General features: G+C 41.6%; 1 long non-coding RNA gene across 7 annotated transcripts; it reads left to right on the top strand.

Moving 5' to 3' along the window:
- Window positions 1-14,482: 14,482 nt before the first annotated feature.
- On the top strand, window positions 14,483-23,739 carry LOC109458223 (uncharacterized). 7 transcript variants are annotated; one of them, XR_012496450.1, is made up of 7 exons: window positions 14,483-14,843; window positions 16,236-16,327; window positions 16,947-17,297; window positions 18,053-18,184; window positions 18,919-19,120; window positions 21,785-21,887; window positions 22,971-23,739. It is a non-coding gene; the product is annotated as an uncharacterized LOC109458223 (long non-coding RNA). The 7 variants fall into 7 exon arrangements; XR_012496452.1 differs by having other exon boundaries at window positions 14,487-14,862; window positions 17,173-17,297; XR_012496449.1 differs by having other exon boundaries at window positions 14,488-14,843; window positions 17,173-17,297.
- The last annotated feature ends 2,990 nt before the right edge of the window (window positions 23,740-26,729 follow it).

Below are 26,729 nucleotides of genomic sequence, written 5' to 3' on the forward strand. Positions count from 1 at the left end.
CAAGACATGGAAACAAACAAAATGTCCTTCGATAGATGAATGGATAAAGAAGTTGTGGTATGTATACACAATGGAATATTATTCAGCAGTAAGAAAAGATGATATAGGAACATTTGTGACAACATGGATGGATCTTGAGAGTATAATGCTAAGCGAAATAAGTCAGACAGAGAAAGCAGAGAACCATATGATTTCACTGATATGTGGTATATAAACCAAAAACAACAAAAGAACAAGACAAACATTTGAGAAACAAAAACTCATAGACACAGAAAATAGTTTAGTGGTTACCACAGGGTAAGGGGAGTGGGGGGTGGGAGATGAGGGTAAGGGGGATCAAATATATGGTGATGGAAGGAGAACTGACTCTGGGTGGTGAACACACAATGGGATTTATAGATGATGTAATACAGAATTGTACACCTGGAATCTATGTAATTTTACTAACAATTGTCACCCCAATAATTTTTTTAAAAAAATTTTAAAAAGAAGGGGGTAAAGGTGAAAGGGATTAAAAGGTTCCAATTTCCTGGTATAAAACAAATAAGCCACGGGGATGTAATGTACAGCATAGGGAATATAGTCAATAATATTGTGATAGGGTGATATGGTGTCAGATGGTTACTGGACTTATCATGGTGATCACTTCTTTAGGTATATAAATATTGAATAAATATGGCGTACACCTGAAACCAATATAACATTGTACATTAGCTATATTTTAATAAAAATCTTACAAAAATGAATAACTCATTTTGATATAATGAAGAGCTCAAGATTTAGAGGGCTTGAGAGCTTTATGCAAGCTCCTGATTAGAAAACCCATGAATTTATGCATCATTCATTCAACTAGCATTTAGTAGGTGCTGGGGATGTAGTGGTGAGCAAGTGTGTTATTCACTTATTTATGGGTAATAAATTAACCTAAAACAATAATACCACAACAAACATTTCTTTTCTCATCGTTCCTGTGGTTCAGGTGTCTAGGCAGTGTTTACCTGGGTGCCTCTGGCTCAAAATCTCTCATGAGGTGTGGTCAAGCTGACAGTTGAGGTTGAAGTCATCTCAAATCACAAATGGGGCTGAAGGATCCATTCCCAAGCTCACTCCTGTGGGTCTCTCTCCCCAGGGCTGCCTCACAACATGGCGGTTGGCTTCCCCAGAAGGAATGTTCTGAGAGAAACTCAGCCTTCCTACTACATACTCAGAAATGACCTCTGATTATTTCTATCATATTCTGTCAGAGCTAACCAATAAGTTCAGCCCATATTCAAGGGGAGAGGACTCCACAAGCACACGAGTCTCAGGTGGGGTGTGTGGGTGGGTATCATCAGGGCCGTAACAGAGCAAGTCATACACTGCCCTCCTTTCAGGAGCTTACAATATGTTTGTAGAGACCATTGCTATTCAAATTATACACTTACAATTACATTTACATTTAATTTAAGTGGATTTTTGTGCTATAAAAGATAGGCATAGGATGTTGTAAGAATATATATGATAGGAGCCTAAACTAGCCTGGAGAGCAGCAGGAAGGTTTCTCTGAAGAAGTGATATTGAATGAAATTTGAGGGTTAGTGGGAGTTAGGAAAAGGGAGTGTCAGAAAGGAAGAGGAAGGGATACAGTCTGTGCAAAGGCTCCAAAGTGGGAAGAAACCAAGTTTTATAAGAAACTGAGGGAAAGTCAGTGTTTTTATAAAATGACACTTGACTCAGGGTAGCATAGACTTTTTTTGGTTTTGTTTTCTTGGAAAACTACATGACTAAGCAGCTCAGAACTAATGTGATGATGGTGCCCCATGTCCAAGGAGCCAGGCTTCCTCTGTCTTGTTCCTCCCTGGCTAGGGTATTGCCCTTGTTCTCAGAATCCATGATGGCTGGCCCCACGTCTGTGTCTTAGGCAGCAGAATTGGGGAAGGTGGTGAGAGAAGGAAAAAAGTTGCATTCTCTCCTTTTCAGGATATGATCTAGAAGTTGCACACTGGGCAGAATTTAGTTACAGAGCCACACCTAGCTGCAAGGGAGGCTGGAAATACGGTCTTTTTTTTCTGGGTAGTCATGGGTCTCGTAAAATTTGGAGAGTCTGTTCTTATAAGAGCATAATAATAATCTCTACTACAGTCTATTCCTTTGACCACCCAAAGAACTATGCACGCCCTTTTCACCCTTGGAACACATCATGCTTCCCAAGTAATAAAATCCCAAAGCCTCAACTGGATGCTGCATCCAGCTCTAATTCTATTATCTTTCAGTGATGCTAAGTTTTCTCCATCAGGTCCAGAAGTTAAACTCCGTTTCTAGTCACTCAAGAACGAAAATACAAATTATTTATCCTTAATACATGGCTATACAATGGGGGCAAAGGAGCCAATTCTCATGGGGTGAACTGTGTCTCCCCAAAATTCATATCTTGAAGTTCTAACCTTCAGTACCTCAGAATGTGACTTTATTTGGAAACAGGATTATTGCAGATGTAATCAGCTAAGAAGTAGTCATACTGGAATAGGGTGGGCCTTAACCCAATAGGACTGGTGTCCTTATTAAAAAGGAACATTTGGAGGGAGAAAAAGAGAGCGAGAGAGAGTGAGAGAGAGAGAGACAGAGAGAGAGAGAGAGAGAGAGAGAGAGAGAGACAGAGAGACAGAGAGACGGAGAGAGAGAGAGAGAGAGAGAAAGAGAGAGAGAACACCTTGTGAACATGAAGTTAGTGCAGGGTGATAAGTCTACAAGCCAAGGAAGTCAAAGATTGCCAGCAAATCACCAGAAGGTAGGAGAGGGCCCCAGAATGGGTCCTTCCCTCAGAGTATTCAGAAGGAACCAACCCTGCTGACAACTTGATCACAGACTCCTAGCCTCCAAAACTATGACACAATAAATCTCTAATATTTTGCTACTTTTTATGCAGCCCTAGCAAACTAATACACAGAGTAAGTGTAAATAATAATGCCACCCCTTCCTCTAAATTTGGAAAGGGAAATATGGGAAATTTATGGTGGTCACTCATTCATAAAAAAGTTTAAAAACAACCTGCCTGTGGGGTAAAGTATGTATGTGTGTGTGTATGTGTGTGTGTGTATGTGTGTGTGTTGTAGGTCCATCTGGCAGCCCATCCTGCTTCCTGGAAGGAACCCTCTGTGTACTATTTCCTGGGATCCTGAGCTTCACCTTCTGCATTTTATCCTTTTTGCTCTGTGGCCATATCTGAGATGAGCATTGGCGACTATGTTCTTCTTGGCAGCTGTTCAGCTTTCACAGCTTCTTCTGGCTATTTCAGGGGCCCAGGAGTGGCTTTAGGGGTTGAATGGGCACAGGTTTTGGCAAGCCAATCATCTGACTTTGGCAATATAGTCACCTCAAAAACTCAGCCGTTTCCTGGTCTATTTGCTTCTGGTAAGTGCCATGTGCTAGTAACCTTAGCCAAATACCAACAATTTCTCAGCCCTAAGCCATTTGAGTTCCCTTACAACCCTGTGTTCTATCAATTTCTCCTTCTCACAACTTAATGACAGCAATGTGAGACCCTCAGAAAGAATAGGTTTGAGAGGGAGCCCATATTCTCTCAATCTAATGTTTGACACTGGACTCCATTTACTTCCCTCCCCTCCTCTCTCCTCCCCTCTTCCTCGTCCTCCCCCTCCTCCTCCTCTTTCTTCTTCTTCCTCCTCTTCTTCCCCTTCCCCTTCCCCTGACTCTTCTTCTTCTTCTTCTTCTTCTTCTTCTTCTTCTTCTTCTTCTTCTTCTTCTTCTTCTTCTTCTTCTTCTTCTTCTTCTTCTCCTTCTCCTTCTCTTTCTCCTCCTCACTTTCTGGCAGAAAAACAATTAATTAATTAATTAACCAACTGTGCCTGAAAAACACTTTGGGTCACATTGCACTTCCTCCGAAGCCTGTGGCGTCATTTGGGTACACAGGAACAGCTGGCTTTTTAGCTCAGCCTCTCAATCAACCCAAATTTTATATGGCCAACTTTGAAACCTGCCCTTTGCAGAATAAAATTCCCTTCTGTCACTGCTTGCCAACTGACTACCTCTAGCTTGAGTTTCTCTCTTTTAAGCGTCTGCCAAAAGCAGCAAGAAGCAGCTAATCCCTGTAAGAATTCTCAGTTTCCCCAATCGTTTTGCCCTAGAGCTAAGGCTTGATCCGTATGTCATCTGACTCCCAGGTTACCAGAGGAGATGGTTTTACCAAGCATTTGCCATGCCGTGGAAAGGACCACTGGCCCTCCAGGAGCCAGCACTTTCTGCGTCCTTGAAACCAGTTTCCACCACAAAGTCAATGCCGCACAATTGAGACAGTTTTAATACCAAATTCTGTTTTATTTGGATATGCTGTACGGACAGCTATATGTAAAAGGGGTCCAAAATAAAAGCAATTTAAATTAAATAGACACTTATTCTCACTAATGTAACTGTCCATAGGTAGGTGACTTGGGACTGGTGTGTGACTCTGCTTCATTTGGTCACTCATAGTTGTCTGATCATCTCTTCGCTCTATGGTCCACAAAGCCTCACTTCCACATACATCCATGCCTCAAGCAGCAGGATAAGGAAGAGAGAGGAAGATGGATATACTTCTTCCATTCAAGGACTTTGTCTGGAACTTGTAGCCACCACTTTTGCAGACATCCTTTTGCCTAGCGCTTAATCACATGGCCATACCTAGTTGCCGGGAGGAGAAATAGTCTTTATGAGGTCATGGGCCCAGCTGACAACTGGGGGATCTGCTACTAAGAGAATGAAGGTTTCTTCTGTCTCCAAACACAACTGGTTATTTAAGAGACATAGAAAGGCTTATTTGCTTCCAACTAGCCATCTCTCCAACCCACTCTAGTGTCTTTGTTCTCATCACTTTAGATTAAGCGGCAGATTCATCTCCAAGTAGTGTCACATTTCACAATTCTGTCTATACTTGTATTAACAGGATTTCAACAGCACAAAATAATTATTGATGTTTACCGTTTACAGTCTTTAACCAAAACTGTTTCCCAATTCATTTCTCACTTCTGATTCCGCACAACATCGTCTCTCAATCTATCGATGTCTCCGTCTCTTTTTTGAATTGGTTCGCCACTCTCCCACGACCTTGCATCTGTTGGCCCCATTTTTGAGCTGTGTATAACTTGCTTGATTATGAAATGCAGCCCCTGCTGCCCACACTGCTACACACAAACCGTATCCAAATTGTGCCAGTTTGTAAAAGGTGATTAGTTCTATGCATCTTCCTCCATAAATCTAAGGTATTGTGAACATAGCCCTATGTATCTTTTAAGTGCAGCACAATTTTTATAAAGTACAGATATGGCAATTTTTGTACTGCCAAGGTACTTTAATCCAGCAAGTTTAAGGGTACAGAGGGAACCAGCTATTTAGCGTCCACCAGGAAGCCCTTTGATATGAAGGCAATTCCTGAAAAAATAAATATTCTCTCCTGATCGATGTTGAAGCAATCTGAGTGTCCTGTTTTTTTGGGAGGTTTGTACTCAGGCCTATACATGATTGGAGGAGCTGGGAAGCCAACTGCTCCATAGGCAATCCAACCTTCATGTTTTTTGGATATCACTTGGTCTGGGACAGGTACGCCTTTATGTCTTTATCAGTGAACTCTTTTGATTTGCATATTAGATCATGTGTGATGATAGGTTGAGAGGTGTCTTCAATGGGAATATACAGAAAATTGTCCTGGGTGTTGGAAGGATGTGCTGGAGAGATTAGAAGTATGAGAAGGGAAAGCGTAGGTGAGAAATGCCCAAGGTTTTCCCTGGCTCCCCTGGGCTCAACCTCCCTTCTTCTAGTCCTCAAAATAGAAGCAAAAGCGGGTGGGGCGGACGCCAATGGATGAACCACACAGGACCTCCTTAGAATATGCAGAACTTGATGCTACAACCCTGTGCCCTGCAGGACCCAGAGAAGGCACAGGAGAAAAGTCCTCAACCCCCAAAATAGCTTTCAAACTACAGAAAGTAAGGCCACAAAGGAAAGCTAAATGATTACTGATGATTGAGCCTAGAATTAAGGTTAGAGAGAAAAGACTATTCATTTTCCACAGAGCTAGCGAGAAGAGGAGCTCTTGGCAGCAGTTCTGAACTGCCAGCTCTGACAGAATCAGAGAAAGTTAACCCAGCCACAAAGGGTTTCAACTCAGAGGTGGAATTTCCTGATGGGGAGTTCTGTTTGTTTAAAAACCATTTTTTGGATTAAGTTGGGAATTCTTCCTTTTGGGAGCTTTGTCAAGACACACGGAGATGAAAGGGCAGGGAGAGAAAAAGAAAAAGAGGTGGAGGGGAGAGAGAAAGGGCTAAGGACTGAACACTGGCAAATACAGCAAATTTGTAAATTAAAAACAAATTCATGAGTCGGCAGGATAAGGAATCAGGGGAGGGGAGGAAGAAGACAAGACTTCCTGACTTTTCCTGACCCCGCCCTATGGCAGGTCTCATGTAATATTCACAACCCATGTGGAAGTGGACAAATGGAGGAGTAGACATTATGATCCTCCTTAAAAAAAATATTTGGTGAGGAAACTGCTGCACAGAGAGATTAAGTAACTTCCCCAAGGACACACAGCTTACCAGTGTACAGACCAACGTTCAACATCAGGTCTGACAGAGCCCAACTTATATGTGCCATATCCCTGATTTAGGATATGCTGGGGTCAGTACATCCCATGGGGTTGAGGGCCTGGAACTGCTCTAGTGGCCCAAGGTGTCCCCAGGATGCCCTTAGGTGTGTCACAGTTTTCTCCATTTTCTCAAAGTGCCCTTTCTTTACACCATCTTTGTCTCTCACACTCCTGCATTCTGCTAGTTAATCTGAAAAGTGCATTTTCACATATATGTTAATGTTTATTGCTGTAAAGTAAAACACACACCTGTGCACAGGAAAAATTCAAATGCTACAGAAAAATGTCAAAGATTAAAAAAAAAAAAAAGTTTTCCTTCCATCTCCTGACTTACTCTTTCCAGAGAGAAGAGGAAATCAACTATTAACAATTTTGTGTCTGTCCTTCCAGAAAAATGTCCTAAGCATATAACTGGCTCCATATTTAATATAGACCTTCTGCCATAATGTCTCAACTCAAAGGAGTGAGCAATATTATGAGAATTTGAGGTACAATTGTCATGAGGCAATAGTTTATTTTTGTGTTTTTTGTTATTTTTTAAAATACAGCTAATGAATGACAATAGCTAATGCTTACGAGTAATTCTTCTGGATCTGGCACTCTAAAAACTTATATATATGTAACTTTATCTTCACAATAGCCTTATGAACTAGATATTATCGTTTCACAGATAATATCCTTAAGAGCTTAGGGAAGACAAATCGCTTAAAATCTTCCAGTACTAAAGGATATAGAAAGGAGTTATACCTGGACAGTATGACCACCCATCTTGCATTGCTAAGCATAATAGATCACCGTTCGTTCCAAAAATGTCACAGATACCTTGGAAAAACAGAGAAACTAAGACGAGCACCACTGTCCAAATCAAATCCATGTTCTCATTTAATTTGATCCATTTCCCATTGTGACTTTCTCTCCTGAACTCCGAATCTCACCATGGAACCTCACAACTGATTTAGTTGCCTGATTTGGGAGTGTGTTCACACACAGAAAGTTCTACAACAGGAAGGAAGTTCAGTTACTGTTGGTTATACGACAAATCATGAACTCACCTGAAAGAACTATCCTAGAAAATCCAGAACTTGCTCCGTAACTAAGCTAGAGAAGGGAAATGAGTGATGTCATGGCACCTGGCCTCCCCTAAAGGTGGTCATAGAAACGACTCTGAAATGGTGAGAGTGGGTGACCCTTGGAGGACTGGAAGGCAGCTGAATGCCAGTGACAACCTCTCCTGCAGCCCCTGACAGCTGGCGCCTGATCCTGCACGTTGCCAAAAGGCAAGGAAGAAGGTCTGGGTGACACGGATGCCAGCCACTGTCATCGTTTATTTTAGATTGACACAGAACCACAGGACTGCTGTGAGGCTAAATAAAATACAATTATATTTGGGGTCCTTCTAAGGAAGGAACACTGCTACTCATGAGCATCACTATTTCTAATTTAATCACCATACAGGCGGTGAAATAGCTAGAGATAATGATTTATAAACTGTCTAGCTGGGCCCAGGTGTTTGTTTTTATTAATTATGAAGAAAACAAGAATCTTAAAAGCCTTCTTACATTAGAGTCTCACTGATGTTTTAGTTTTTTAATGTGTTTTAAAGAAACTAACTGAAAAGTGTGAGTTGCAAATCACATTCTAAAAATGCTGCTAAGCATACATATTTCATTTCACTCCTGAATGTGGTCAGCTATAAATAGCAGCACGGATATTTAAGAGCTATTCTCACTGAAAAAAAAAAAAAGTAATTAATTGGTGTTATACACAAAGGACTTCTCTATTTATTTATTTATTTTTTTGGTAACCAGCACAGCTTTAATTACAAGTAATTGTTCTCCAAATCAGGCTGCTCCTAAGTTCTGCATCCTGGAGAGTGATTATGCATCAATACACTAATCTATCACTTTCATTATTTTAGTCATTTGGGTGTGTAAATTTGTGTTTCATTCAGACAACAAACTAGGCAGTTCCCACTGTTACTTTTTATCAAAGCATGGCTTTTTAAGGCACAATTTGGATGATTCAGATTTTCATTCATTTACTTGGAGAAACAATAGCACATTGTTTTTTTTCTTTTGCTGATGGCAAGGTAAATACAATGGTATCAGATGTACAAGGAGCTGGGCGTGTTACTAGTTAATCAAGAATTTTACTAGGTGTCCCCAAAGAACTGCATTTGCTGCCTCATTATAATGAGCTGAAGCTTGCAGAAATTCCCCTCTAGAAATTTCTTGGTAGATCAGTAGGAGCCCATTCCTCACTTCATTCAGAATTTACATGTTTCTTTCCTCCCGAGTTAGACACCAGAACTGTTGCCTGGATCTCTAAACCCCAGTATACTATTTACTCTCCACTGGATCTTTATATATCTGTGTGAATCCCAAAAATCAAAATTGAAAGCCTTCCAGGACGTCTGATGGGAACACATTAGCTCCCCCTCATCCTTGCGGATGACCCCACTATTTTCTTTGCTGATCTCTTAGGCATGCATATAGAAATTCCTTATTTCCTGGATAAAATAAGTTTCCTTGAATGGAAGACAAATAGTGACGCCCTCTGTTGTTGTTGTTTTTTTTCTAACTGTGTGTGTGTGTGTGTGTGTGTGTGTGCGTGTGTGCGTGTGTGTTAGTCTAATTCCTAGACTAGAGAGTTTTAAATAAAAAAATAAAGTTAAAAATTCTGTCCATACTTATAACAAAATAAAACAATCAAGTGATATCTTTGGTAAACTTTGGTTGAATAACCTCATAGAATATACACAAAACATGCTTCAATTAAACTTTAGACTATATTCTCTGATAACAAACTATACTGTTTTCTAAACCTTTTTAAATTGGAAATGTTGAACAAAATTTACATTTAAAACTATCATTTTTTCATTAATTATTTTCTATTAGACTATGTTATTAAATCTGCGTGCTACAGAGTTGAACCACTGCAGAACTAGACTGCTTTGTGGGCATATTCTGTTCTGTCCTTCTTCCCCAGGTAAAGTTTTTATTGCAGGCATGAGAATTTCACCTAAGTAAAAAATTACCAGTAATTTGACATTTGTCGAAGAACTTCTGTGACTATAGATATTCAGTGAGAATAGGACCCATGATGAAAAAAAATGATGATAAAGGGCATATTTCTGTCTTCCTGGAATTCACGATCCATAAATTAACCCATGCACATATCACACACACACACACACACACACACACACACACACACACACACAGCGCTTGTTCCAGATAAGTAGATGAATATGGTAAAAACTGAAGAACTGAGTATTTAAAAACCAAGAAGACTTCTGAAAGTAGAGGGACAAGATTTGCATTGGAGCTAGTTTGGAGATCTTCTAGAAACAGTGAAATGAATAACATGGTTGTCATAAAGTAGTGCTAAGTTTGATTAAACAATTATTGTTTCACAAACATTATTTGGCCAATGCGTACCAGTACTTCACTATAATTTTTACTTAAATGAAAGGAGGTAAGAGGAGGTCAGAGGTTTACAGGTTGGGGAGACTCCAGTGTGACTGAGAGACACAAGAAAAATTCCAGGGACAGAATGAGCAAGTCAATAGGAAGGAAGCTGAGGTTGGCGGGTACATGGTATCTGTCTGTATAGAGCTAGTGAACAACAGGACAGATAATTCCATGAGGATAAATGATGGAGGAAGGAGAGGGTTTTTTTTTGAATCAGGTAGAATTGCTCCAATAGGCCATAGAAAATTCTGGATCTTTCTGGCATTTTCACATTGTGATTACTCTCACTTTATGTATGTTCTTGCTTAAATCACTTTAAGCCAGTCACCAAAACCAAGGATTAGAAAAACTGAGACATGCTGTAATAATATGTGTTCAACCTCTGCCTACAGGATCTCAAAGCATGTTAATTTAGTGGAAAATAAGCATTTATCTGATACATATACATATATATATGTATATGTATATATATATATATATATATGCCAAGCACTCGCTTATTTTTTAAATTTCCATTCACTTATTAGTGAATATTAGTGTATTGCTTAAGATGGCGGTGATCTGGGGATGATCCTGCCTTTACACACCATTGAAGGGAACAGCACCCCAGTTTTGTCAATGGGATGCGCTGATTCTGTTTCCTGTTATTGATATGAACAAGGAAAACTGAACACAACCACATTCCCATCTAATGGACTTTATGTATAGATTCTCGGTCACTTGTATTTGCAGGTATTAATTACTCAGTAAATGGTTTTTGAACTAAAGAGATTAATTTGCCTCTTTACACTACACACTAAAAGAACTTCAGTGACACCTCAATTAACCGACCTAGTTAATGGATGAGAAACTCATCCTTCAAGCCATACTACCATGAGCAAAGCAAAAGTTTTGAGTCACAGTGATCAACACTTAGCAGAATAAACACACCTCCATGTATTGTGTGTGTTTCCATTTCCAGAAGTTCCCAAATAGGTCCATTTGGTAAAGATTAAAGAATTATAAGTGAAAAAACAAACGGATGTTGTTAGTATTTTGAGAACCTAATTTATAAATATCCATTACAAATTTTTAACTGTAAAAGTCAGATATCCACATTGATTTTTATGGTGTTCATGGAAATTTTTGTGGAGAGAGATTATTTACAACATTAGAAAAAACAATGCAGTTGCTGGAGAAATTTTCTTGGGTTTGCAAGGTAGTTCAGATAATACTTTGGCCAAGAATCAACTGTGTCCTTTGGCATTTGTCATGCAGAACAAATAAAGGTTGAGGAGTTGAAAGTAACTGTCATACCAAAAGTCAATGAAAATGATCCATCCTGCTTATACAACTCAAATAGCTTCAGGGAAATGAAAGTGTTACTACTCTTGCCAGATAATGGAAGGTTTTAGCCTAACAGAATAACAGAGCAGCGTGGCAGCCAGCCTTTCCTGGAATCAGGGGATGGAGGACTCAAAGTGCTCACTCTCCATGAATTTCCAGAGGAAGTTGTGTGGGGAACTGCAAAAAGGGCATTGTCTTTTCTGAAAAAGCTTTTTTGCTCCTATCATTGTATCAGTTGAGGCTGCTTTCAGTGATGCTTGCAAAAGCCTTATCACTGAACAGGATTCAAGTCCTTGGATAAGATTTTAACCTTCATATGCCATTCTTGGGCGTGCTTAGGGTCGTCTATTTTCAGCTCCATCATCAGCCATCTAGTAATAGACCTATTTTTACTGAGCTACTGGGACATCATGGTTCCCAGCAGAAAGATAGAGTTTATAGTCTTTACCTTCAGGAAGCTTACCATCTTAGAAAGATGACACACACACACATCCATAAGGAGATGATAAATCCACTTTCTAGGCAAAAAAATCACTTCCACATGAGCAACAGAGAGGCCCTCAAAAAAGGGACAGCTTTCTTCCGATGACAGTGTCCAGAGTACTTTGCAATAGTGCAGGATGAGTTTCTTCAAGGTGAATGTTATGGGGGAGGGGGAGCCCAGGAGAAGGAAAGGAGTAGTTATGTGACCCAAGCGCTGGCTCTTGAGCTGTGACCCAAGTGCTGTGACATGGGCTGTCTGAGGGGCACTGGCCAGGTAGCTGTCCACCCCCTGCTCAGCCAGGCAAGGCTGGTATGAGCAGAGCCTAACATTACCTTCTTGTTCCACTGATTCTGCTGCTATAATAAAATGACGACCCACCCCACTTCACAGAGAGAAGCAGAGAACCAGGCCAAGATCAAAGTTTTCTACCTAATCTCAACCTTCCTTTTTTATAAACTGATTTGCAAGTAGGCCTAACTTCAAAGATTGCATTGGCTGTTTATAGGGGCAGGGAACCATTGGGGTTGTTATTATTATTTTTTTAATTAACCTTATTTTTCTATATTTCCAATAGCGTCTGGACGATCCTTCAATTCTTGTCTGGTGATAATGAAATCATTAAAAAAAGGTACAAGAACCCTTTTTGCTTGTCTCTGTGCCATTTAGTTTCAGGTGTGCAAAACAACCTAATGATTAGACATTTACACCCCTCACAAAGTGATAACCCCCCTCCCCCAAGTCTACTACCCCTCTGACATCCTTCATAGCTATTCTTTCCCCATGCTTTTTAAAACCCTGTTTGAATTCAGTTGCTAAGGAGTTGGGCATCTGAGTTAAGCACAATGCTGGGAGGTATGCCTCAATGCCTTCCACATGGCCTTGATCTAGATAGCAAGCCACAATCTACCCAGCACACTTTTTTGTGGCTTAATTGACCTAGTATCTGGGGGTCTTTCTTTGTTGAAACTTTTTCTTTAGGTTCCGAGTTGATTTTAGAGCAGTAACAGCCACCCCAGCTCGGGCATTTCACAAAGAGCTCACAGATGACCAGCGGGAACCCAGCTCTGCTGTTGGGACTAGTACCTAAAATACCTCAGAGCGCTTGACATACATCAAAGAAGATCTTTAGCTTTCTAGGAAATCACGATGCCAGCCTTTTCCAGCCACGGAGCCCTTGTTAAGTAAGAAGAGAGCAACACAGATTCCTCCCAAGAGAGGCCTCCCTGGAAGAGATGGGGAAGACTCTTCCAGAAGGAGATTGCTCCAAAGCATAAAAGGTTCAGCTTCCAGCCTATCGTTCAAAAAAGTTTTTAAAGCCTTTTTAAGGAAACAATTTAAACCCAGCTGCACTTATCGATCAGTGATTTGATTTTGCTTTGTTAGGAGGGGTTTGTAATCTGCTTTTAAATGTTTTTTGTTCCTCGCCTTCATTGATAGCAAGTTCTGCCTGAGGCTACTTCTCAAAACTCTCACTGAAGCTTTCAAGTCTAACTAGAATAATTTTAATCTGGATCTCCCCCCACTCCTTTCCCTCTGCGCAGAAGGAAATGTTAGGGAGTCGTAAGAATTTTTCATCAAATTCTGCCAAACCTAAAATTTTTAAAAAGAAGTCATTTGTCTTTAAGGGGAGAGCAAGGGAGCAAATTCTATTTACAAAGTCAGAACGAGTCAAGTATATTTTATTTTCTCAAGTACATTCAGTTTGTCGCAAAAAGTATGCAGCTCCTCAAGCTTTGTCTCTGCCTGGTGCCTGGTGCCATTCAAAAATAAATTCCAAAAAATATCCAAATCACAGAGGTACATACTATTTTTGTAATAAAGAGATTTTATAGAAACTTTTCTGTTTACACTTTTTAAAGGTTGTGCCTTTAATGGCACTGTGATCTATTAATTTTATGTTCTGCAAACTACCACAAAATAGTGGTTTTTCTATTATTATTATAGTATGAACTAAAGACCAGGAATTATGTTCCTAATTTAACTAATCACTTCTGATATTCCCCAAGCTTATAAAAACCAAAAACACTTATACGATGTCTGTTCTTTGATTTTTTAAATGAAATGCACACACATGTTATTTTTTATAACGTAAGCATATGCTTACACATGTATGATCTTTACGAATTTATTTAGCAAAGAAGCCAAATATGTGAGGAAAACAGACTTTTCAAGTGGTGCCTTAATTGTCTTCCATGCATGTTCTACAGATCATTACTGAATGTTTACAGGTCCTGCATGGAATGACTTTACACCAAAGGAGAGGGTAACATATCTTCATTGTTTATAAAAATGACAGCTCCTAATGGACCATATTAGCTTTAACACAAACTATTAAATCCCCTTCATTAAATTTTTCTGTGTTCTGTTTCAGCATCTCGTTAGCCCTGGGAAGTAGGTGCAAACGGCGAAGGAAACGTGAGCACACATTGAGACGATTATAGATCATGGTTATTAGATAAGCCTCGGGAGGATGTTTTTCTTGGGCTGCTCACAAGCATTTTGAAAGAGTTGTGCTCCAGGTTTGAGGTCCCATGTTTCTTCCTCTTAAACTATGAGCAGCTGTAGCACATGACCTACTTCTGTAGGGCCCTATAATGATTTCCTTCCTTCGGAGGCTTCAGGAGTCCTCCTTTCTGCCCTGTGAAAAAAGGGGACAAATATTTTAATCCAAGCAAAATGCTGAAGCAGGTTTTGTTGGTTTCAGGGAAGAAACTCAATACAGCGCCAGCACTGAGTGTAGGCCTCAAATTGGAACCATCTGGGCTGCACAAGCGCTCAGAGACCTCTGGGGAGGCAAGGACGGTCTTGCTTGAGCTGCAGCCCATACACCTGCAGTGCTGTATGGGCCGATGACTTTGCAGGCTGGCTGGAACGGGAGCCTTTCACACAGCAGACAAGCCCGCACTGCCTGGTGCTGGCAGTTCGGAATCCCAAGGACAGAAAGGTGACTATTAACTGCTCAGGTGACCACTTATTAAGTAAATATTCCTCATATTTGACACAAATCAGACAGAAACACACATTTCCTAACTTTCCTTTTGGTGGCTAAAGGGAGAAAGTCTGCGGGAAACTATACGTTGGTATACACAATATTTTTAGACTTATCCTTAAATCTAGAGGGGGGAAAAGGTGTTGACAAAACAATGCATGTGTATCTGATAGGCTCTGTATTCTTTTTATTGATTTGTTTTTTGTTTACATGCTATAATTAATGATGGCTAGTTGTACTTTCCAACTCAGTGAAAGGACTTTTCAAGTGTGCTCTAATATCTAAACATAGAAGAATTAGGCCAGTCCTGGGAGCTTATTTTTAAATAAAGTATTTTTTAAAAGTTTGCATTACAAACTCTCTATGGCTGAGGGATAAGAGTATCACTCCATTTTCAAAGAGAAAAGACTAGGATTCTTGTCTTAACCAAAACCCAGAAATCTTACCGCTTAATTTTCAAACCAGCTCATAATATATTTTCTGGAAAGAAAATACAACATGAAGAACAGATAGAAATGGTACACAACTTGTCCATTTAATAAATATGTTTTCCAAATAGTGGTGACGAGGAATTGTCATTTTAATCTGGGTTTTAAGTTATTTGCTGTAGTTAGAAGCATAATGATTACAGTGTGGCCTTATTGCATCTTAAATATGACCAAGCATGACACCCCGAGAATGGGAGCCCCACAAGAACCTGAGCACGGAGGTCAGAGGGTGATATAGTAAGAAAAGGTAAGCCACTGAGAAATTTGATGATTTAGGGAAAATATAGGAGAGCTTGTTGAAACTTTGAGTTTAGTTAAATTCTTAGAAATGTAAATTTATCTGTCTTCTTCTAACTAATCCTTTAAAATAAGCCGGTGGATCTCACATTTTTGCTTATTGTAATTAAATGTATTGGCTGAATGAAATCAAACAGTCAAGATGTAGATAATACACCCGAGGTAAAATTTTTATATATTTTTAAAAATCAGAATTGTGAGCTCGAGTATAATTTGTTTTATATCTAAAGAGGATATAAGCATTTAAAAATACAATTTGAAGAGCAAGATTCACAGAACACCCCTTCCTCTTACAAAGTCCTAAGAATATTAAAGGATATATGCGGTGAAAAAGTTTCTGAACACATTGCAAGGGGCGAGGTGGCTGCCGTGTTCAGTTCTGAGTGTCCTCACGTACACACTTCATCACAAGCCAATTGGGAGGACTGCAGGAAGGTTGTGTGTGTTGGGCTTACTGTGGGTTTTTTTGTGTGTTCTTTTTTTTTTTTTTTTTGCCCTGTTTCAAATTTATATTCATGAATCTAAATTTTTAACCAAATCTTTGTTCTCCTTCCTCTGGAAGATGCTTCACACTCCTGCCTACCCACCCAGCTGCACCCAGATCCATCACCCTCCCTCCTACCCCGACAGCCTGCACTGCTGTTCAGCCACAGGGTGAGACTTAATGGAGCTGAGCACACTTCCTCTCAAGCTTCCTGTGGAAAGCCAGTCAGCTGAGACTGGGAAAGGCCTGCCACCACATGCCAGAAGCCCCGTGGAAATCAAATGGGGAGCCCGGCATGGGGGCAGCTGGCCCTTTCAGGCTATTACTTTGATACCTTTGATATGGGCTTGGGTTTCTCTAGAAAACACTGCCACTGTCTCACTCACGCAGCTCTGAGAGGGCGCCCAGACCCAGCGTCGGGGCCAAGCGTGTCCATTGAGTTGTGAATTTCTGAAAAAGTAGCAATGGCTAGACTCAGGAAACTAAGAAAAATCTGTGGCGGGTTGATACATCAACTGAGCCCCTACATTAAAGCAACACTGTAACAATCACAAGGCAACAGAGACAATATTCTTATGATTTTATTTGAAAAGCACCATTCTCGACAAACGGGAACTAATTGATATAAATAGATTACGTATACACACGTATGTACATATATTTGAGAGAAAAGCCCACCCTGTTCTCAGGAAAGGTGACACTTGGGAGTGGGCACTTTCAGACTGATTTATGAGCTGGGTAAGTACTTCTGATTTTTAAAAAAAATTTTTTTTTTGCCCAAATGATCAGGAGGTGATGAAGACTGACTGCCCAGCCCTTCGCTGCCAAATCTTAACCGCCTGAAAACTTACAGAAATGCTTGATTAAAACTAGAATAAAAATCTCCAGTCGCCTTCAGCTAACCACAGCACAAGGGTGGGAAAAAACAGTGCCAGGTTGCAGTTTAAGTATAGTTACTTGGCGCCTGCTGAAAGTTCTGCTCCCTTCCTGTTTAATAATTAATTCAACTTTAAAGCCCCAAGGATCTGGACTCAGCACCAGCTTCACAAAGCCGTACAGAAACAAAACGCTTCCAGAACTGAACAGGGGACACAGGAAGACAGAATCTAACATTTCAAGAAACATCACCACATGGGGCCGGTGAGCAGGGGGTGGGCTCTGGAGGTGGAAAGAACCAGGGTGGAGAAATTCAAAATAAAATAAATACACACAAAAGCAAGGTTATTCACGGCCACTGGCATGAGGACTGGGAGCGGCACAGTGAGCCAGAAGTCATCCATTCGGGAAGCAGGCTGGGTGCCCGCAGGCTAGTGGGGACCAAGAGGGTAATGGGCTCAGTCTCTGGAAAAGGAGAGACCCAGCCTTGCTCTTCATTAGTGGCCTCTGCTCATTAGTCAGAGCATTGCCCTGGAAAAGGCATCAAAGGTAGGCAGTCCTCCCTGCCTGAGCCCCCCTCATCCTCCACCGCACCCCAGCCCCACGATTCTCCTACCAGGGGATGGTCAGGAATGCACTGATTGGGAGGGCACCATGGAGGGAGATGTGGACACACACACACACACACACACACACACACACACACACACACAGAGCTGAAGGAAGAGCGGCAGGACTTATTGAGCGGTAGCTGTCCTGTGTATTAAGAACAACATAGAAAACCAAGCAAGTTACTGGACTTCAATATTCAGTTTTATAAGTTAATGCTCAACACAGCAGCAGGCCACTGTGGAAAGGAGCCAGCCATCCAGCGGGGTGCCTTGCATTGTGCTTTGTGATTTTTTATAAATCACTTGCTTTCTGGAAGCTGGGGAATCCAGCACAGAACGCAATACACTGTGGACACATACAACCAGCAGAAGCCACTAACAGCTCATCAAGTCTCTCATCACACACAGGTAGGAGGAAGAATGTTTCCAGAATGACTGCATGCAGACCCACCTCCAGCCACACAATCCAGGATCAAACCACACGAGCCTTTCTTTTGTACACCAGGAAACTGAAGTGTCCCAAAGCATCGCAGACAGGTGGTAAGCACCAGCAATGAACACATTAATTAAGCAAAATGAAGGCCCGGGTGGCCCAAGAAAAGAGGAAAGCTTATTTAAACACTAAATTGTATTTACTTTTTGCTTATTATTATTATAAAGAAGACATGGCTTGGAACACTCACACATATCCTCTGAGACTGTAGTAGGGTATTTTGAAAAAGACATTTATGTGATTAAATGGTTGAGTTGAACAAATAATGATCTGAATGTTTTTCCTAATCCCTAAAACGGGGTGTTTTTAATACTCTCCAATTATGTATGGATTTCTTTGTATTTTACTTTATACGTAAGTTAGTTGTAAAATGTTGAAATTACACCTCCTTCCTATCTGTTTCCTCCAACATCAGACTGATGGCGTTGCCTAGAAAATGCAGCAGCTGACTTAAAAATAAGCCTTTTGTTTCTGTTGACTGACCCCTCAAAACTGTACCAAACTCAAGTTTGAAACTAGCTTCCAGTTATTAAAGAATTTCAAAGATCAATACATTTTCTTTATTTGTGAGTCAGTGAATGTCTAGCTGCTGTTTATTATTATTATTAATGTCAAGATCAGATTCAAGCTAATGTCGCTGTTTTCTTGTGAAGCTTATAGAGGGTTGGATCACGGAGGGACTTGACCTCAAGCAAGTTATAATACTTGACCTTGCCAGGCCTCAGTGTGTTGGGGATAATCACCTGTGCAATGGGGATAATCACCATTCTTACGTCACCAGGCTGTGATGAGGTATAACGCATGTGGGGTGCTGAGGACCATGCTTGCTGCACACACAGCTCCCTCAAATTTGAGAGCAGTGAAGTCCAGCTCTTCCTTGCGTGCCTGCAACACCACCCTGAGCCGACTCTCTGGGGTGTGACTGTTTAGCCAACTTGCAGTGTTCTGAATCCTTGTGTGCTCCCTTTCACTTTACAAAATAGGTGAGTTTTAAGGAGTTGTAAATTGAAATTCTGGAAAAGCCAATCATATTTCCAATATACAGGGGGCGGGGGGAGGGGCTGGCTTCCTATTTAAAGGAGCCACCACAGTGCATCCATTCTTAGAGTAGCAGCATCCTTTGTTGTGAGCATAATTATCTATCAGCCTGTCTTTTTTTTTTTTTAATAATATATCGAGATGCTTGTATGACGCAGAGTGTTATAGTGGAAAGAACACTAGACTATGACCCAAGCCAGCCTCTAGGTTGGTGTAGCCACTAATTGTGCAAACCCAGGCAAGCTACAAACTCAAGTAGAAAGCCCTGGGTGTCAGTTTCCACCACCACTTGAGGAGGATGACACCACGCTTCACTTCTCGGGGGCACAAGTATTTGCTGTGTAGAGTAGCCCTGACGGCACTGTGGGGAACCCCGTTTATTGGGGCGAGTAGTCATATCCACACCCACAGCCCACACTGAATTGGTCCAGACTGAGATAAGTACTGTAATAGAGCCAGGAAATAGAGCCAGGAAATAAACAGACCCGAGGATTTATAAGGCCCATCCAGCCCCACAATTCTGATTTCACGTGAATCATTCACCAACATCCAGGCCAGTGTTCCAATCACTGACCTCACTCGCCAAATGTTGACTTTGACCCATTAAATCTTGTCCAGCCTGGCCTTTTTCATGCAATCCACGAGGAATTGGTGGTGGTAGGTAATTTGGAAGGTTCCACCCATGGATATGAATGTGCCCTAAAGGAGAGAAAAAGGGGATTCCATGATTAAAAGAGTGGACATCCATCCAGCTTGACTCTGGGTATACACCTCAGGGCAGGTGTATTCTATTCAAAACTTACCCACACAGGTTTAAAACACTTTGTCAGAAATTTGTGGATAAAAGAGAGGACTACAAAACAAAAGCCACCACATCTTTTCTACCTAGCACCCTTTTGGTGATCCTCCCATCCTATGGTTTGTGTGACGGCCCACTTTGCATCGCAGCTGAGGGTGGGCCCTGGAGTCTGACAGGGCAGGATTCGTCACCTTGGTTTTCTCTTCTGGAAAGTGTGGATAACAACCTCAGACAGTTGTCTTGATGATTGCAGACGCTGATTTATAAATCTCCTACCAAGTTCTCAGTTGGTGACAGCCATTATTCCTAAGATGGAAGCGGCATGGCATGTAAGCATGCAACCCCAAGAGCCTGTGATTAGTACTTGTGTTACCAAGCTGGGAGAGTTTAGAACCTATATTAGTTTGCTAGGGCTGTTACAACAAACTACCACAGACTGGGTGGCTTAAACAATAGGAGTTTACTTCCTCACAAATCTGGAGGCTGGAAGTCTGAGATCAAGCTGTTAGCAGGGTTTGTTTCTCCTGAGGCCACTGTCCTTAGCTTATTGATGGCTGACTTCTATAGCCAGCCATCTTCGTATGACCCCCAGTATCTTCGTATGATCATCCCTCTGTGTGTCTGTGTCCTGATCTCTTCTTAAAAGGGCTCCAGTCATATTGGGTTAGGGCCTACCCATTTGACCTCATTTTAACTTAATTACCTCTTTAAAGACCCTATCTCCAAATACAGTCCCATTCCAAGATACCAAGGGTTAGAAATTCAATGTATGCATTTGGAGGGGAGCGCAATTCAGCACAAAACAGCCTCCATACCAATAAAAGCATTGTTTACATTCTGTTTTTAAAAATAGAAGTTCAGATTTGTACACACGGATATATAAATGAAAGAATGGGAAAACAGGCTCCACCCTAACACTTGATACACCATCCTGAAAACCATATGGGCTCTCTGTTTCCTTGTAAAGAATAGACCCCCAGTCTTTAGACACATTACAATCAAGCAAAGGTGAAGACTATGATAACACCAGTAGCGCTGATACAGGCAATAATATACTCGTTAACTCACAAAGCTTCGATAACATAAACCAACAGGAATTCTCTTGAACTGGGTGTATCCCGACCAGAAAGGAAGCAGATAAACTACCTTGGTCTTTGGCTGGCTCGACCTAGCCTTCCCAGTCACCTATATGTCTTTCATAGAGAATTTTGTGACTTATCGACTCATGAAGAGACAGAAGAAATGTTTCACAAATGCGTTCTCACTCTTGGTCTCCATCATTTTCAGTGCCTGATGGACCCTCGGCTTCCCACTGAGCTCTCCTCTGGGCGCGGCCCCTTAAACACCTTATCCATCACTGCCGTTTTGCGCCATGACTGTGTCACCCCTGCCTCAGTGCAGGACAGAACTGGGCTCATTATTTAATTGATGTCTATTTTTAAATATCTTCCCTTAATAAGTTTAAATGTCTATTCCTATCCCTTTCAATTTTTTTTTTTTCTTCTGGGCTTTTTTAGAGCCTTATTTGGAGATTTACTGAATATCCAAGTCCAAGGGAGGTATGCGAGCAGTATACGATTCTGTTAGATGCTGGGCTCCACATTGCTTGAGCATGAAACTTTCAAAGAAAATTAAAGTGAAAAAAAATCAGATCTGGTATTGGTTATTAACTTCACCTCAGGGTGACTCCTCTTCAGGGGCAATTAAATAACAGCTCTGGGCTGTTAAGTTTAGTGGCTTTACTTGTATGTGGTACCTCTTCTTCAAGGACAGCCTCATTTCAGATCTGCTCTGATTTTACATGATGAAGCTGATGCGGCCCCTGCATCCCAGATTTTATTTGAAACTGTGGGTGTGACCATACAGATGTGCTTCGACCTTTGTTCTTTAAGGAACAAGTTTTGCATTACCAGGTAAATGCCCTTTCAGTGGAATTCTCATGGAACACTGGTGACATCCTGTGGTCAGTTGGGTCTAAGGCAGCCAGACTTTCTCAGAAACTATCTCAGGAAATAAAGAAGTAAATGCCCCACAGAAATCCTAGTGTGTTTTGCAAAACCAAAGGGGGGAAAAACAAAATAAAACAACTCTTATACCTAATCATTTTTATAGTATGAATATCTCCTTTCTTGAGCCATGCAATATCTCAGTGAATGTGAACAAAACAAGTTCTGGCAAGGAGTATTTTTGGTAAGAATGGACATGGAAACAAAAGACAGTTTCATCAAAACTGAGGATGAGTGCCATGATGTCAGGCGTCACTCTGCGATCATACCTGTTCTTACCATCTGCTGTTGTAGGTCCCCTGTACCTTGGCTCACTGTTGGATTCTCGCAGGAGACAGACTTCTGCAAAAGATCACACAGCGTGGCTTAAAGGGAAAACAGTGGGTGTTTTGCATTTTTGCACCAATGACAATAAATTGAAGCCATTTAGTTGTAAATGTGGTATTACACTTGATGGTTTCCCCTGGCAAAGCACTGAGTGGCCCATATTGAACAGGCAAAAAAAAAAAAAAAAAAATGGCACTGGGGGGAGCAGAGTCAGTCACTAGAGTAGCTTACCAAAGGGGCTCATAAAAGCATTTGTCAGTCGTTCAGAACCATAACTCAGCTCAACACTCATGGTACCGGGAGCAACTGGCTTGGTTTAAGCTGAGGAGAGAAGGCAATGGAGTTTATGTTGTTCTTCTGTTTATTAAAAACGGATGGGAGCACTTGACAGAAAAATCAAACTTCTGGTCATGGCTCATTAATCCCAGTTGTATCTGTCAAGGGTATGTGTGTGTGGAGTTCCAAGAAGCCTCTAGAAGTAAGATCACTGCTGAGCTTTGGTATTTTCTCTCGTTTTGAATGGAAAAAGAGATGCCAATCACCTTAAAGGGGAGAGAACAGGAAGTTATTTTTAACCCACCCACTTGGAGGACTTTAAATATAAGCAAGTTGGTTTAAGATAAAAATGATTTTGATTAATTTTATCGCTGATATTTGTCATAGAGCTTTCTTCAGAAGAAGCAGAAAAGTGAAGATGAATGTGGAATAAAGCCTAATATTGTGGCTTTTTTAAGAAAAGCATAACTCTTGGAGATAGATCCTTGGGGGAACTTTGCAGACTCCTTATATTTGCATATGGCCATTGAAGTGTAATCCTCTATTGAATAATCTGTCTCCTCCCTGGAGATGGAGATAAGACTCCGGTCAATCCAAACTGCTTACATCCACCCAGAAGAAAGAACTAGCAGTATTCTAGTCCTTCCTTTGGGAAAAACGATCATCTGTAAGCAAATGCATGTTTCAAAGCCTTCACTCTGTGCCCGACGCATCTTACAGTTGAGAAAGACCACAGGACGAGCAGAAATGCTGTTTTTCCTGCTGATTTGAGGTCTGAACTGTAAAGTCACATTTCTGAAATCACCCAAAGCCTCAGCTTCTTTGTGCGTAAAAGGCGTATATGGACAATCATTTAGCATCTACCCCAGAGGATTTCATAAGAATTAAAGGAGATAATGCATGTAAATCACTTAAACGCAGCCCCTGGCTTATAGGAAGCACCCAGTAAAAGATGTTCCAGAAATGATTATGACAGCAGCATCATCTTCATTATGGACAGCATGGTTTGCTCTGAGTTGAGCTCTCTCCACCTCCCACTCTCAAGTGACGTGCCAAGAGTACATGAGGTGAAGTAGTGTGAGGTTGGACAAAGGTTCTGCTATGTCAACTTATTCTACCATTTGGGGCGGTTATTAAACAAATAATTTTGAACATTTTCTGGGCTAAGTGCTGTGAATGATACAGAGAAGTTTTAAATGTAGTTTCTGCATTTAATAAACTGAAATCTAATCATGTGTGTGGATGCAAGAAGTTCTCTATGAGTCAATCCTAACTCAGAACCTTAAAGCAAAGTAGGCGAAGCCCCCAAAGGGAGACCAGGACTGAGTAGAGTGAGAATTCAGGTGGGAGCAGAAATAGAACCTGGCCCCGATACACATTTGGGGTCACCCCCTGGGAGCTAAGGATCAGCTGACCTCATGCCCCCGAGGGTTTCCAGTAGGGCTCACGATCTCCTGTGTATCCCTGTAAATTTGTTTTCTGTTTAGAAACACAGTGGGTTCTTTTCTTTGCCTAATGTTCTCTGCCCACGGATAATTGAAACCAAATCATCTGAACATGGAGCAAGTCTGAGATACATTGGGCCCCTTGTCTATGGGGACACGTTCCAATGAATGACTGAAACCTCGACTGGTACTGAATCTTATACATAGTATGTTTTTTCCTGTACATACCACCTTTTCACTTAAAAGAAGCACTTTACGGCTTCTTTCTGGCATACCCAAATGCCAGCATCACTGCTCTGGCTCGTTGAGGACATTATTAGGTAAAATAAGGCTGACTTGCACACAAGCACTCTGATACCACAACAGTGGATCTGATAACCGCGTTGGCTGCTGAGTGACTACCAGACGGGGAGTATCTATCGCGTGGAGACGCTGGACGAAGTGATGATTCAAGTCCCAAACAGGACAGCTTGACATTTCACATTACTGACAAGGGCATGTAATTTAAAACTCACAAATTGTTTATTTTTGGAATTTTCCATTTAATATTTTTGGACTTCAGTCAACCACAGATAATTGAAACCCTGTCAAGCAAAACTGCTGATAAGGAGGGACTACTATAGAAGTTAGTAGCTCGGATAAGGTCTACTACTGTGGTCCTTTCATCTACCACCTAAATTCCAAGTAAATCCTTCTAAACATAGTTACTGAACACCCAGGATGGTGAGTGTAATAAACCATGATGCCAGAGACCCAGATGGCAGGGTTTCTCCATCAGGGAACCTACATTTCAGGCAGAAAGGAGCTTCACATACACAAAAGAGTACGACATAAGACAGTAAATGTTGGTGACACACAGGAAGAGCCAACAAAACAGGACAGAGTTCAGAGTAGAGAGGGAGCCTGTCTCTTGAAAGCCATTAGGAAGCTTTCCAAATTAAGAGATTTTGTTTTAACTGGGCCTTGGAAGGTGACAATTAGGATGTGGACCTCCTGGAGATAGAGGCGTCTAGGGAGGGTAGTCCCAGTAGAGGCACTAGCAGAGCAAAGGCCTGGCACCGAGACATCATGGGGTTTATGCAGGAAGAATATTAGGAAACCTACAAAGCATGCGCTGGAAATCTGTGCTTCATCAGGACAAACAGAAATATTTCAAGTAATGCGCTGCAAGGCAAACTTTATCCGGCTCATCTTTTTGGAACCAGTTCATCCCACTGAAAGAGGTGAATCAAGATTAGGGAATCTAGTGCCTGCCCAGTGGCTCAGGCTTTAGAGCTCCGTGCTCCTAACTCCGAAGGCTGCTGGTTGGATTCCCACATGGGCCAGTGGGCTCTCAACCACAAGGTTGCCAGTTCAACTCCCACAAGGCATCACGGGCTCCGCCCCCTGCAACTAAGATTGAACACCGGACCCTGAGCTGAGCTGCCCTGAGCTCCCAGATGGCTCAGTTGGTTGGAATGCGTCCTCTCAATCACAAGGTTGCCGGTTCCACTCCAGCAAGGGATGGGGGGCTGTGCCCCCTACAACTAGCTACAGCAACTGGACCTGGAGCTGAGCTGTGCCCTCCACAACTAAGACTGAAAGAACAACAACTTGAAGCTGAACAGCACCCTCCACAACTGAGATTGAAAGGACAACAACTTGACTTGGAAAAAAGGCCTGGAAGTACACACTGTTCCCCAATAAAGTCCTGTTCCCCTTTCCCAATAAAATCTTTAAAAAAAAAAAAAAAAAAAAAGAAAGTTAAAAAAAAATCAGGGAATCTAATTAACCCTGTGGTTTTTATTTATGCTGTGACTCAAACTGCTCACCCCTCCCTCGCTGGCTGGGCCAGAATGCGCGCGTCTAAGGACCCTGCGCAGCATCGTAAACAGGAGCATCTCGGCTGTGAGCCGTATTTTCAATTTTTATTAGCATTTCTTATTTGCCCACAGCCTGATTTCTTTTAGGCTTGACATAATTTGCATGATTGAGTTAATCCAAGTGTGAAATGCAGTAGGGACCCGATTCAATGGGTGGCCGGAAAGGCAGCATTATTAGGACATAAAAGAGATGGAGCAGGGCGCTGCCTCCAACGTCAGGTGCAGACGGACTATACAATAGGACTCTCAGCCTGATCTGCAGGACGGAGGCCGCAGGAGAATAAACTGTGCACTCGGCACCTGACATGCATTTTGCAAGGTCCGTCTTCACAGAATATATTACAGGCTGGGCGCGATATTTGAGCTGGGCAGACATTCTCCGTGTGCCATCAAAATGCCTCAGCCTAACTCCGCTAGCAGCCCCTGTGAACGGAATATTTTCAGCACTTTACTTACTTGTTAACCTTTCGTTTCAAGATGATTTTACATTTACAGAAAGGTACTACAGACAGCCCCATATCCCCTTCTCCTGCCTTCCCCTGACGTTCACATCTCACGTTACTTCCGCACGTTTGTCAAAACTAAGAAATTAAAATTCGTACAGGCCTACTAACTCAACTACAGAGTTCATTCAGATCTCCCCAGTTCTCTCACTAATGTCACTTTACTCATTTTGAAAGAGAAATATCACCCCTACTCATTTGGGGAGTTACTGTGCATCAACAGAGAAAGTCGTTCTTGATTCAGTTTTGCAACCTGAGGGCCCTGCTTGACCTTTGGGTTGATCAGGGAGCAAAGCACATTCGTCCACACAGCGGAGCAGGGCCCCAGGGCCCCAC

This window comes from Rhinolophus sinicus, linkage group LG05 (assembly GCF_036562045.2).
Source record: "Rhinolophus sinicus isolate RSC01 linkage group LG05, ASM3656204v1, whole genome shotgun sequence".
NCBI classification, from domain to species: domain Eukaryota; kingdom Metazoa; phylum Chordata; class Mammalia; order Chiroptera; family Rhinolophidae; genus Rhinolophus; species Rhinolophus sinicus.